Below are 12,838 nucleotides of genomic sequence, written 5' to 3'. Positions count from 1 at the left end.
GCCATGCTAACAAATGTGAGGTAATATCTCACTGTGCTTTTGATTTGCATTTCCCTGATGATGGTGAATGTTGAGCATCTTTTCATAGATCTATTGGCCATTAGTATGTCTTCATTGGAAGTATGTCCATTCAGATCCTTTGCCCATTTTTAAATTGGGTTATTTGCTTTTTTGCTATTGTGCGAGTTCCTTATATATTTTGGATTATTAATCCTTTATCAGATATATGCTTTGCAAGCATTTTCTTCCATTCTGTAGGTTGTCTTTTCATTTTGCTGATTGTTTCCTTGGCTATGCAGAGGCTTTTAGCTTGATATAATCCCACCGTGTATTTATTTTTATTTATTTTTTACTTGTGCTTTTGCTGTCATATCCAAAAGATCATTGCCAGGACCAGTGTCAAAGACTTTTCCCCTGTGCTTTCTTCTAGGAGTTTTACAGTTTCAAGTCTTAACATTTAAAATTCTAATCCATTTTAAGTTCAATTTTTTTGTGTGGTATAAGCTAAGGGTGCAATCTCATCCTTTTGCATGTAGACATCCAGTTTTTCCAGCACTATTTATTGAAGAGTCTGTTTCCCAAACATTTGGAAGGGGATACATATGTCACAAAAGCTTTTTTAAAAATACCCCTCTTGTCTAATCATCTAATTCCTTCATTCCTTGTGGCTTCTCCTTTTCTACAATTTTATAAAGTTCCCAGAAAATTACATCTTCATTCTAGTCTTTGTTCATCTATCCCTGCTGCCTTATGTCATGAAGTCTAAGGAAGTAGTCTGATGATAGCAGGACTTGTCCCAAAGAGCTGGGGAGAGGAAGAAACCTAGTGAACAAAGCTAGAAACATTTTGGGGACAAAGAGAAATAGAAAAGCCTGGAAATACCAGATACATAGTTATACCTACAGCTCCATCTGTATCTTTCTATACCTTCCTATCATCTATATTGATCTTTAACTCTCTCTCTACTGAGGAGGACACAGCTGAGAATCAAGGAAAACAGAGCTGGAGCCCTGATGGTACCACGCCCAAATCCTGCATCACTTCTGAATTTCACCTTGCCTAATCCAGTGACATTCCTTATCGTTTAAGCCAGTTTGAGTCAGATGTGTATCCCTTGCAGCTGAAAGGATTCTAACTATTCCAAAGTGTAATCCCAATCAGGTCTGGCCTCTTACCTCTGTTCCCTACCTATCTTTTTCAAAGTCTTTCCCTGTTTGTGCCTTCCCTGTGATTATACCTTTCCTTCTCTCTGCAATATATTTTTTCCTGGACTTTGCTTCCTTCCTGTTTTTAGAAGCTGCCCTCATCTGAGAGAGAATATGATAAGAGAGAGCTTCAATTACATTTTTTCCGTGATGGACTTGCCTTTCCTCCCATCTTTCAATACATTGGCTTATCCTCACTTTTCAGGCCTACAGGGAGGCTCCTTGGATGTGACTGTGCTCTCTGACAAGCCTTTCCATTCCATGACTTTGTCTTCTTTCCTTCACGGCACTCATCATCAACCAATGACAGTACTAATACATTTGTTTATGCATTTATTATCCATTTCTCTGCCCATTTTCTCCTACACCCTAGATTCTGAGTTCAAAGAGAACTGTCTTGTTTACCCTGTCACCTGGAATATAGTAGGTGCCCAGTAAATATTTGTTGGTAAAAGGAATGAATGAATGATACAAGCTTAATGTGTTAAATCTCTCAGAACTTCTTGCAGCTTTATAGGTAATAACGCCTTGACACAAAGGAGTTTCTTTCTCTCTTTTTTAAATAAATACAAGTTTTTTTTTTTTTTTTTTTGTTGAGACGGAGTCTTGCTCTGTCGCCCGGGCTGGAGTGCAGTGGCCGGATCTCAGCTCACTGCAAGCTCCGCCTCCCAGGTTTGCGCCATTCTCCTGCCTCAGCCTCCCGAGTAGCTGGGACTACAGGCACCCGCCACCTCGCCTGGCTAGTTTTTTGTATTTTTTAGTAGAGACGGGGTTTCACAGTGTTAGCCAGGATGGTCTCGATCTGCTGACCTCGTGATCCGCCCGTCTCGGCCTCCCAAAGTGCTGGGATTACAGGCTTGAGCCACCACGCCCGGCCTAATAAATACAAGTTTTTTAAACTGCATTTTTATTTTATTCAAACACTTTTTTCATTAGCAATTTTAAAAAAAAATTTTGTTTTAAGTTCCAGGGTACATGTGCAGGATGTGCAGTTTTGTTACATAGGTAAACGTATACCGTGGTGGTTTGCTGCACCTGGCAACCTCTCACCTAGGTGTTAAGCCCAGCATGCATTACCTATCTTTCCTCATGCTCTTCATCCCCAGCCTCCGGCCCCATCGACAGGCCCAGTGTGTGTGTTGTTCCCCTCCCTGTGTCCATGTGTTCTCATTGTTCAGCCCCCAGCCCCCACTTGTAAGTGAGAACATGCGGTGTTTGGTTTTCTGTTCCTTTGTTAGTTTGCTGAGGATAATGGCTCTCAGCTCCATCCATATCCCTGCAGAGGACACGAACTCGTTCCTTTTTATGGCTATATAGTATTCCATGGTTTATATGTACCACATTTTCTTTATCCAGTCTATCATTGATGGGCATTTGGGTTGATTCCATGTCTTTGCTATTGTGAATAGTGCTGCAATAGTCATACATGTGCATGTATTTTTGTAATAGAATGATTTATGACCCCAAAGAATTTCTAATAGTGAGATATTAGGCACTGATATCAGGACCATGGGGAAGATATTTTTGGTCATGGGACCTTCTTGGTAAACCTTTCATCAAATAGGCAGGTAGCGGAAGGACCTTGTTAGTGGTATACCTGGATTGATGTTAGTGTTTGTTGTACCTACACGAACCTCAAGAGGTTAGGACACCCTGCAGCTGTAGGCAGCTATTTTGTGTATTCACATTCCTTGAAGAAAGATCCACAGCTTTTATCAGATTCTTCAGGGCTCCATGACCTTCCAGATTTTAAGAACTTCAGCCCTCAGTGACACTTGTATCGGGGATCTTTAATTAAGTTTCCTTAGGAGTCACACCTTCCTGGGTTTTCAAAGGCATTAGAACAATGATAGCTGGTGTGGTAGGTGGATGAGTCTTCTTGTCCCCCTTTTGTGTGTTCCTGCAAGTTGTTTTCAAAATAGAAACTTAATTTTTTTCTTCTTAAGGTCTTGCTCTGTCACCAAGACAGGAGTACAGTGGTACAATTATGGCTCACTGCGACCTCAATCTCCCAGGTTCAAGTGATCCTCCCACCTCAGTCCCCGAGTAGGTGGGACTACAGGTGTTTGCCACCATGCCTGGCTAAGTTTTTCTATTTTTTGTAGAGATGGAGTCTCACTAGTTTGCCCAGGCTGGTCTCATAAACACCTGAGCTCAAGTGATCCTCCTGCCGCGGCCTCCCAAAGTGCTGAGATTATAGGTGTGAGCTTCCATGTCCAACCCTACTTAAAAAATGTATAATAATTACACACACAAACACATATACAACACACATAGGTTAAGAAACAACAAACCTATAACATTGCAAGTTTAAAGTAAAATTATCCTTTTAATTCCATGCTGCAGAAATTAGTCCTAATACTCTGGTATACATACTTTCTAACATCAACTGCAAAAATAATAAACTTGTATTATTCATTATAATAATAATAATAACTTTTTGAGATGGGGTCTCCCTCTGTCACCCAGCCTGGAATGCAGTGGCACATTCTTGGCTCAATGCAACCTCCGCCTCGCAGGTTCAAGTGATTCTCCTGCCTCAGCCTCCAGAGTAGCTGGGATTACAGGCATGCATTATCCTGCCCAGCTAATTTTTTTTTGTGTGTGTGTATTTTTAGTAGAGATGGGGTTTCACCATGTTGGCCAGGCTCATCTCGAACTCCTGACCTCACATGATCTGCCTGCCTCGGCCTCTCAAAGTTCTGGGATTATAGGCATGAGCCACCATGCTGGACCTATTCATTATTTTTATAGTGGAAAATAATAAAAATGGATGAGACAGATATGCCTGTTGAATGACAATGAAATAATGCTTATTTTTGTGGTTACTTGTGTTTCTCAATACTGAGTACAGTCAGGCAGTGACACAGAACTACAACTGCACCACAGTTAACATTAAAGTGCTTACTGCCATCATGCTAAGTGTTTTACTTGCCTAGCTTTAAGCCTTGCGAGAATTCTGTGATTCTATTATTATTATTATTAATTAATTAATTATTTTTTTGAGACGGAGTTTCACTCTTTTGCCCAGGCTAGAGTGCAGTGGTGTGATCTCGGCTCACTGCAACCTCTGCCTTCCGGGTTCAAGTGATTCTCCTGCCTCAGCCTCCTGAGTAGCTGGGATTACAGACGCCTGCCACCATGCCTGGCTAATTTTTGTATTTTTAGTAGAGATGGGGTTTCACCATGTTGGTCAGGCTGGTCTCGAACTCCTGACAGCGTGATCCAACCACCTTGGCCTCCCAAAGGGCTGGGATTACAGGCATGAGCCACCACGCCCGGCCCTGGCTACTATTATATTATTTAGCAGATCAGGAAGCTGCAGAGAAATGAATCAACTTGCTTGAGGCAAGTGGCAGATCCCAGACTTTCTGGCAGCAAAGCCCACTCTCTTGGATTCTGACTCCAGCTCTCATAGAAGGAACCAAGATATTAGAGGAGTAGTGTTGGAGGAGAAAGAGACAGTATTTTCTCCTTCCTGAGCTCTTTCTTGTGTAAGGTCATCAAGTATAGTCTTGGTAACCTTTACTCCTGTCCCTATCCCCCATCCTCTGTCACTCAAGGAGGGAGCGAATTGAACTTAATGAAAATTATATTAATCCAGCTTCCTCAAAATGGCTGTCCAAAAAAAACTCAGAAGGGGCTACAAAAATTGAACTGTGCATCTCTGAAATTCTCATATCAAATTACTTTTAAAATAACTATGTTAATGCCTCCCCTGGCACAGGAACTTTCGGAGCAGGAGTGGGACCTACAGCTAGCTTAGGGAGAAGGAAGTTAATGATGTGCTATGGTAGCTGGTGGAAGCTGGGACTTCTACTCAGATTATTAATGGTAGTAAGAAGGATGATGATAAATGAAGTATATTTGTTAGATTTCAACAAGGTCCTAATTACAATGTGAACACACAGGAAGACATCCTCTTTCAAACAAAGCCACTGGTGTATGAGTGGTGATCACTGATTGACTACACTTCTAGTCTGAGTAAATGGAGACAGCTTCCTGTCGTCTTCTTTGGGAAGACGGGTGAGCAGTCTAATTCCATGCTGAGAGCTTCACAAATAAAAAGTAGTCTGTCAAAATGCCACTCTTTTGCAGCTAAAGTCCTGGGAGTTTAAGTATGAATACGAGAATTTCCTAACTTATAGGATCTTAGAAAGTATCTTGTCCAGGTTCTTCATTTACAGATAAGTAATTTGAGGCCAAAAAGCCTTCCAATATGTACCTTTTTATCTCTTCAATGCTTCCTCCCTAGCATTTAGGGTATAATTGACTTGGACCAGGGCTTCCATGGAAGACTATGCATTGTTTAGAGCACAACTTTGCAGGTTGTTTGATTTGAGATTTTTACTGCCATTGAATTATTTTATTGCTCTGTAATTTACAGGTAACAAATAGCAAAGTGAAACAGTTCTGTTCAGTGAAGAGACAGTGCTTCTCTCCTGTGGAAAAGTCAGTTTTACATCCATTTCCACGTTATTTTACTCCATATACATTTGAGTGTCTTTGGCACCTACTTTGAACTGTTTATGCTATCTGCCTGTTTTGCTAACTTCAGTAATGTATTAAATAATAAATAAAATATTTAATGTTGTTATTTTATATGTGTAGGAGTCATGATTTTAACCTTACTTGGTGGAAACTATCATCTTCATATTTTTGGACATCAAAAACCATCTTTTACTTAATAACTTTGAAAATGATTCATTTAAAAATTCTTAATTTATTTTAGGACGTTTGATATCTGTACTATAAATGGAAACCATTTGCCATAAATAGAAGTTAAACATAAAAATAGATACAATAAAAGTAAAATAATGTTATTGAGTTCTAAGTAGAAACTGTGGTTTGTGGAAGGCCTCCGAATGCAAGGCCTGCTTTATCTCTGTTATAAAGAGATTTTTATAGGAATTGGAGGTCATTAAGGACATACTAGCAGCAAAGTGAGTCTTTCTCCTTGTGGGGGTCTAGTCAGAAAGATTGAAAGAAAATGGACAATGAAATGAACTATTTTACGATGAGGCTCAATGTTATTGAGTGCCATATTCATGCATCATCCAAAGTCAACTCTCATATCACTTAAAATAACCTTGAGTACACAGGGAGCACTGCTTTAGATAATTAGCTTTTCGCTAATTTTGTAGATCTTCATGACTTGCTTCATCCATTGTAGCACATGATAAAAAGTTGTTTATAGTTAAGAATTAGAATGCATTTTATAGTAGCATCCTTTTATGCAAAACCTTAACTAGCAAGAACATATCCATAAAATTGAAAATGGAAGTTTTCCAAGTTGCTGTGACAAAGGTCTGGCATTTGTTTTTCTGCAGGTCTAGCTACTTTTATGCCTTTCCTCAGGTACGGCCAATTTAAAATAAAGGCAGATTAAAAAGAAGATTCTGCTGACATCAGAGTGACAGCTAAAGGCAAAGGGAGGAGACTTGTAAAAACAGAGTAGTCTGGACCATAGAATACAGGAGCAGACAGCACTACACACATCTATGAACCCCTAGACCCCACCATCGTTTCAGCGGCAACTATCTAGAATGACTGTCAGATCTTTACTTTCAGTTCAGAGCTCTTTCCTCAGCTCCTGCTCTCTATAATTTATAACTTGGGAGACATCTTCACTGTGGGAACCCCATAGATGTCAACAACCCAAGAGGCCCATGTTCTTCCTCTTGAGCTTCTTGGCTCAGTGAATGGTGTATCTATCCTCCTAGTTGCCCAAGTCAGGGAACTGATTCTCACATCCTTTCCATTACATTCAATTAATTATCAGGTCCTTTGGAGTCTATTGCTTTAAACATTTTAAATGTGTTAACTTCTTTCCATTATTGCCATCATTTATGTTGTCATCTTCTCTTATCTAGACATCTTCAACAACTTTCTAACTGGTCTCTCTGACTTTAGGTTTCCTCCTCTAGCTCAAATCTATTCTACATATTCCTGCAAATAGATTTCATGAAATGAAAAACCTGCGTGAAAGTTTAATGTGACCTTGTATTGCACCTCAGAATGAAGTCTGAATTGCTTATGGAAGTCTACATGTTTGTATGATCCCTCATGGTCTCACTCTGCTTCCTTCACTGGTCTTTATTTGCTGACCATCCTTCTCCTAAGCACCTACACTTTATCCATCAGCCTCAGCACCCACTGACTCAGTCTCATGCCTGTTATAATAAACAAATGACTCATGCTTCAATCTAAGGCTAATTCCTTCACTTGTTCCCTAGACCCCATACCCCCTTGCCTACTCAGGGACATTATTTTAGCAATTCTTCCCTTTCTCTCTTACAGCATCAAACTTTTCCTCTTTACTGGATCATTTCCATCAGCATTCAAACATGTTGTTATTTTTCGAATCTTAAAATCTTAAATTTTTTTTGGTACAGGGTCTCACTCTGCTCAGGCTGGAGTGCAGTGAGTGGTATGATCACAGTTCACTGCAGCCTCGACCTCTCTGGGCTCAGGCTCTCACCTCAGTCTCTTGAGTAGCTGTGCCCACAGGTGTGCACCACCATGCCTGGTTAGTTATTTATATTTTTAATATAGATGGAGTTTCATCATGTTGCCCAGGCTGGTCTTGAACTCCTGGGCTCAAGAGATCCACCCACCTCAGCCTCCCAAAGTGCTGGGATTACAGATGTGAGCCACTGTACTTGACCAAAAAACAAACCTATTGATTTCACTTTTCATGCCAATTACAACTTCATTTCTGTTTCCTTTGTTCTTTTCATTTTCTCCCCTTCCTTTCTCTTTTAAACTCTGCCTGATCAAACTTTTGCCCCTAAATCAATCCATCAAAATTGTTTCTGAGTTCACCAAGCAGCCTCTACATTGCTTAATTTAATGGTAATCTTTCATGACTCATGTTCCATCACCTATTGACCACTTTTGGTGTCCTCCTTCTGGGTTTTTTTTTTTTTTTTTCTCATTTTGTTTTTTGAGACAGAGTCTTGCTCTGTCACCCAGGCTGGAGTGCACTGGGGCAATCTTGGCCCACTGCAGCCTCTGCCCCCTGGGCCCAGGAAATTCTCCCACCTCAGCCTCCCAAGTATTAATAGCTGGGATTACAGACATGGGCCACCACACTGGCTGATTTTTGTATTTTTTGTAGAGAGGGGGTTTCACCATGTTTTCCAGGCTGGTTTCAAACTTCTGGGCTTAAGCAATCCATCTGCCTTGGATTACAGGCGTGAGCCACCACACCTGGCCACTTCCTCATTCTTTGATACTCATTCTTCCCTTGGCTTCCAAAGCACCATATACTTGCCTGGTTTTTCTCTTACCTTACTGGTTGTCCCTTCCAAATCTGCTTTCCTAGCTTCTTTTCTTCCTGACCTCTCATGGTAGGAGTGTCCTGGGGCTCTGTCCTTAGTCTTCTTCCTTCTTCTGTCTATATTCACTCCCTTGGAAAGTTTGGCTAGTTGCCTGGCTTTGTATGCCAATGATACATTGCGGATGATTTTTAAGTATGTGTCTTCAACCTGACTTCAGACTCATACATTCAGGTTCAACTTGAACCTCAGACTCATACGTTCTATAGCCTACTCAGTTTCTTTATTGGGATATCTCATAGATATCTCAAGCTCAACTTGAGGTCAAGATATGATAGACATCTCAAGCTCAACTCCAGATCTTCCTTTTTACTGCACTCCGAACCTGCTTAACCCACAGCCTTTCCCTTCTCAACTGATAGCATCCTCGTCCTTTCACGTCCGTAAGCCCAAATCTTGGAAACATGCTTAAATTTTTTTTTCTTTTTTCTTTTTTTTTTTAATTTGAGATGGAGTCTCGCTCTGTCACCCAGGCTGGAGTGCAGCGGCACGATTTTGGCTCACTGCAACCTCCACCTCCTGGGTTCACGCCATGCTCCTGCCTCAGCCTCCCAAGTAACTGGGACTACAGGCACCCACTACCACACCAGGCTATTTTTTTTTGTATTCTTAGTAGAGACGGGGTTTCACCATGTTAGCCAGGATGGTCTCAATCTCCTGACCTTGTGATCTGCCCACCTCAGCCTCCCAAAGTGCTGGTATTACAGGCGTGAGCCACCGCACCTGGCCATGACATGCTTAAATTCTTTTTCTCTCACATTCTGTAACCAATCTGTCAGGAAAATATTGTGAACTTGGCCTTCAAAATGTATCCAGTATGCAATTATTTCTCCCCACCTCCATTGCTACCACTCTAGCCACTATCATCTCTAGCTTGGATTACTGTCGAAGCCTCCTAACGGGTCTCTGTAGCCACCCACCTTAGGGTCTTTGCAGCCTGCTTTTATCTGCCTGGAATGACTGTTGCTCAGATATCTGCATGGTGATCTCCTTTATTTCCTTTAAGCCTTTGCTAAATGTCACCTTCTCCATGAGGTCCACCTGTCCACCTTGGTTTAAAACAATAAACCTCTCCCCTCCCTTAGGCTGACCATGGCACTCGCCATCCCCTTTACTTCACCTTATTTTCTTTTCCTTAGCACTTAGCACCTTCTTACACATTGCATACTAACTCATTTATCATGCTTATTGCTCATAATGGGGTAGCGTGTGGGATATATATGCTGTGCCTGTGATCAGCCTGACTCATGGAGGGGATGCCATGTTCAAATGGACAATGGATGATGGACTTGGACTTTTGTTCCTCTTATCTTCTAGTCCATGGTCCCAGGATTTGGGAGGCTCCAGATCCCCTGGATACCTGGAGAATGGGTCAGGATAGTAAGTCCAGGAATCCGTGTTCTGATTCATTTGTCTCCTGATTCATTGGGTAGCCTTAGATTACTTCCTTTACTTCTCAGGATTTATTTTTCGAGTGTTAAGAATTCCTTTTTTTAGGTAAATCTCTCCAAATCTTGAGAAAATAATCTTCCCTTCTGTTCTGATGCTGATAAGCAAATTCAAGAAAATATGGCATATCAAGAAATATAGCATAGCAGAGACAAGCTTAGGCTCTATTATCAGGCTGCTTGGGTTCTAACCCTGAAACTACCACTTAGATCATTAACTTCATTCTTTCTCCATCAGTTTTCCTGTCTGCAAAATAAGCACAATAACAATACCTATTGCCAGGAGATAGACTGCCTTATTTTGGTGTGTATGGGTTGGGAGTGGAAGGATATAGGTGGAGACATTGAGGGAAGACCTCAACAAAGATTCTTTTCTGTCTTGAAGGATCTGTGTCGCTGGGAAAGTAGGGACAGCCATTCTCATCCATTGATTAAATTATTTAGTTTGGGATTGACTAATTGGTGGACCCTGCTCAGTAAATGCTAGTTGAATGAGTAAATGAATGAATGTATCTGAAAAACAATACGGTACCTGCATCATAGGACCCTGTGAAGTTGAATTAGATATCTAGGTAGGAGAGCAATTTGAATTTATATAGCCCCTTTTCTCTAAGTACATCAAAGGACATACAGTCAATTCCTGGTTTATGTATGTGTGGTTAGCTATGGTAGATTTTTAATGTCCTGCTGTCTTTGCAATGCATGTCTATTTGGTTTTGGGCTACCTCTCTTTGTTCTCAGGTTGGGGGAAGCGGTAAAGACACAGTAAGGCAATGCAAACTCATTTTAGTAGCAGCTTAAAAATAACAATGAAGATAAAACTGGGGGTTTGAAAATATATACTGGGTTTTCCAAAGCAGAATGAAAATGAGTTTTGTATTATCTATTCATTTGCATTGTTTACATACCACTTCCCTTCCCACAGTGTGAATAATTACTGTGGGGGAGTGGGAAGAAGATGGGATTTAGAATTGGATACATCTGGGTTTGAGCCTATGCTCCTCCATTTTATAGCTGTGTTCCCTTAAGCAAATCCATTAGCATCCCTGCACCTCAGTTTCCTTATCTGCAAGTATAGATACAATCATGATGTGGATGATGCTGACGACTGTAATAGTAGTGATAACACCGCCACCACCACCAGAGGAAGCATAGTTTGTAGGTGTTAAGAGTGAAGCTTCTGGGGTCAGATTTAGCTCTGATGTGTTAGAGCTTAGACTTTTAACCTATTCAGGCCTCAGTTTCCTTATCCATAAAATAAGCATCATCATAATGACATGGAGAAATGTCATAAAGCATGATTGAATGAGTTACTGCAGGTAAAAAGTTTAGCACACTGCCTGTGTATGCCATGGGGCAGAGAATATGGTCCATACATATTAGTATTTAAAAATCACAGTCAGTTGGACTACTTACTTTATAGAGTTCTCGTGAGGACCAATGAAGGTCCTGAGTAAAATTAGGTAGTTTTATTGATATAATCCAGACATGACAACTTTGGATGTGTTGTAAGCATTATTCATCTAATAAATAATATGCTTTTAGATACTCATAAACTTTCATTTTATGACATCTCTCTGTAATTTTCCCACATGAATCCAGGTGGTGGTAAATAGCTGGTGGCTGTGTTTTTGGTCAGAGCTACAGCAATTTCAGAACCACATCCTTTGGTTTCCAGCAGGCAAAGAGTTAAAATTACATTTTATTGCCTAGTATGACCCAGGGCTGGAAAGGGCTGGTTGTAAATGAATCCAAATTATATTTCCAGGAAGAGAATTTATAGGAAAAATATTAATGACAAAAGGGAATTTAGAGCCACAAACATTTTATAGCATCATGGGCTTAAGGGTCAGATTGCTTGATGCTTTTCCATCATGCCTGGGTTTATTTTAAAGATTTAAAAATATATAGCTCTTGATCATTTTTGTTAAGTTATTCTTAAGAACTTTACATTTTTCATTTCTATTATAAATGGGATCTTTCTTCAACATGACATCTAACTGATTTTTGCTGACATGCAGAGAAACTATTAATTTTGGTATGTTTATCTTGTATCTTGATCCATGTTGAACTTTATTAGTTCAGTTTTTTCAGTTGATTTCCTTGAATATTCCAGGAAGGTAATATTGACTATGATTAATAATAACTTTGTCTTTTCCTTTCCAATAATTATTCAACATTTCTTTTTCTTATCTTACTGCATTGGCTAGGACCTCCTGAACGAATCTCAATGACAGCAGTGACAGTGGCATCTCTCCTTGTTCCTAATTTTAATAAGGGTATCTTTAGTGTGTCACTATTATGTATGTTTGCTGTTTGTGTCGGATATACACTTTAAAAATCATATTAAGAAAGTTTCCTTTGATTCCTAGCTTAATAAGAGTTCACAATTTGATTTCTTTATATCCATTAGTAGAAGTCACTGTTCTCATACATTCAAACAAGGACTATTTTCCCATTCTCCCTAGCTTCTAAAACCAGGGCTAGTAGGGAGTTGGGAAGTTTGGATAAATCCTAAGCAGCCAAAATGCCTTGTGTAGATCCTCCTGGGTCACACCAACTAAAGGAACTTGAACTGAACTGATTAAATCAATCACTGAAAAAATGCATACTAATTTTTTGAACTCTCTAGCCAAACCCAAATGTTATTTTTTAATTGAGTGATGAATCAAAGAAAAGCCCTTTTCTCTCTTTTTAAAACTCCCTAGGAAATTAGTTCAAAGTGATGCCAAAGCCATATATTTTTGAATACTGTTAAAATGGAACAAAGCAAGAACTTCAAATGTCTCTAAATTCAATCTGCTGGGGACAAATGCTGCATCCATGCAAAGCCTCCAGTAACAGG

The sequence above is a fragment of the Piliocolobus tephrosceles genome, chromosome 4 (genome assembly GCF_002776525.5).
Source record: "Piliocolobus tephrosceles isolate RC106 chromosome 4, ASM277652v3, whole genome shotgun sequence".
NCBI lineage: Eukaryota > Metazoa > Chordata > Mammalia > Primates > Cercopithecidae > Piliocolobus > Piliocolobus tephrosceles.
This window is presented reverse-complemented; position numbering follows the sequence as displayed.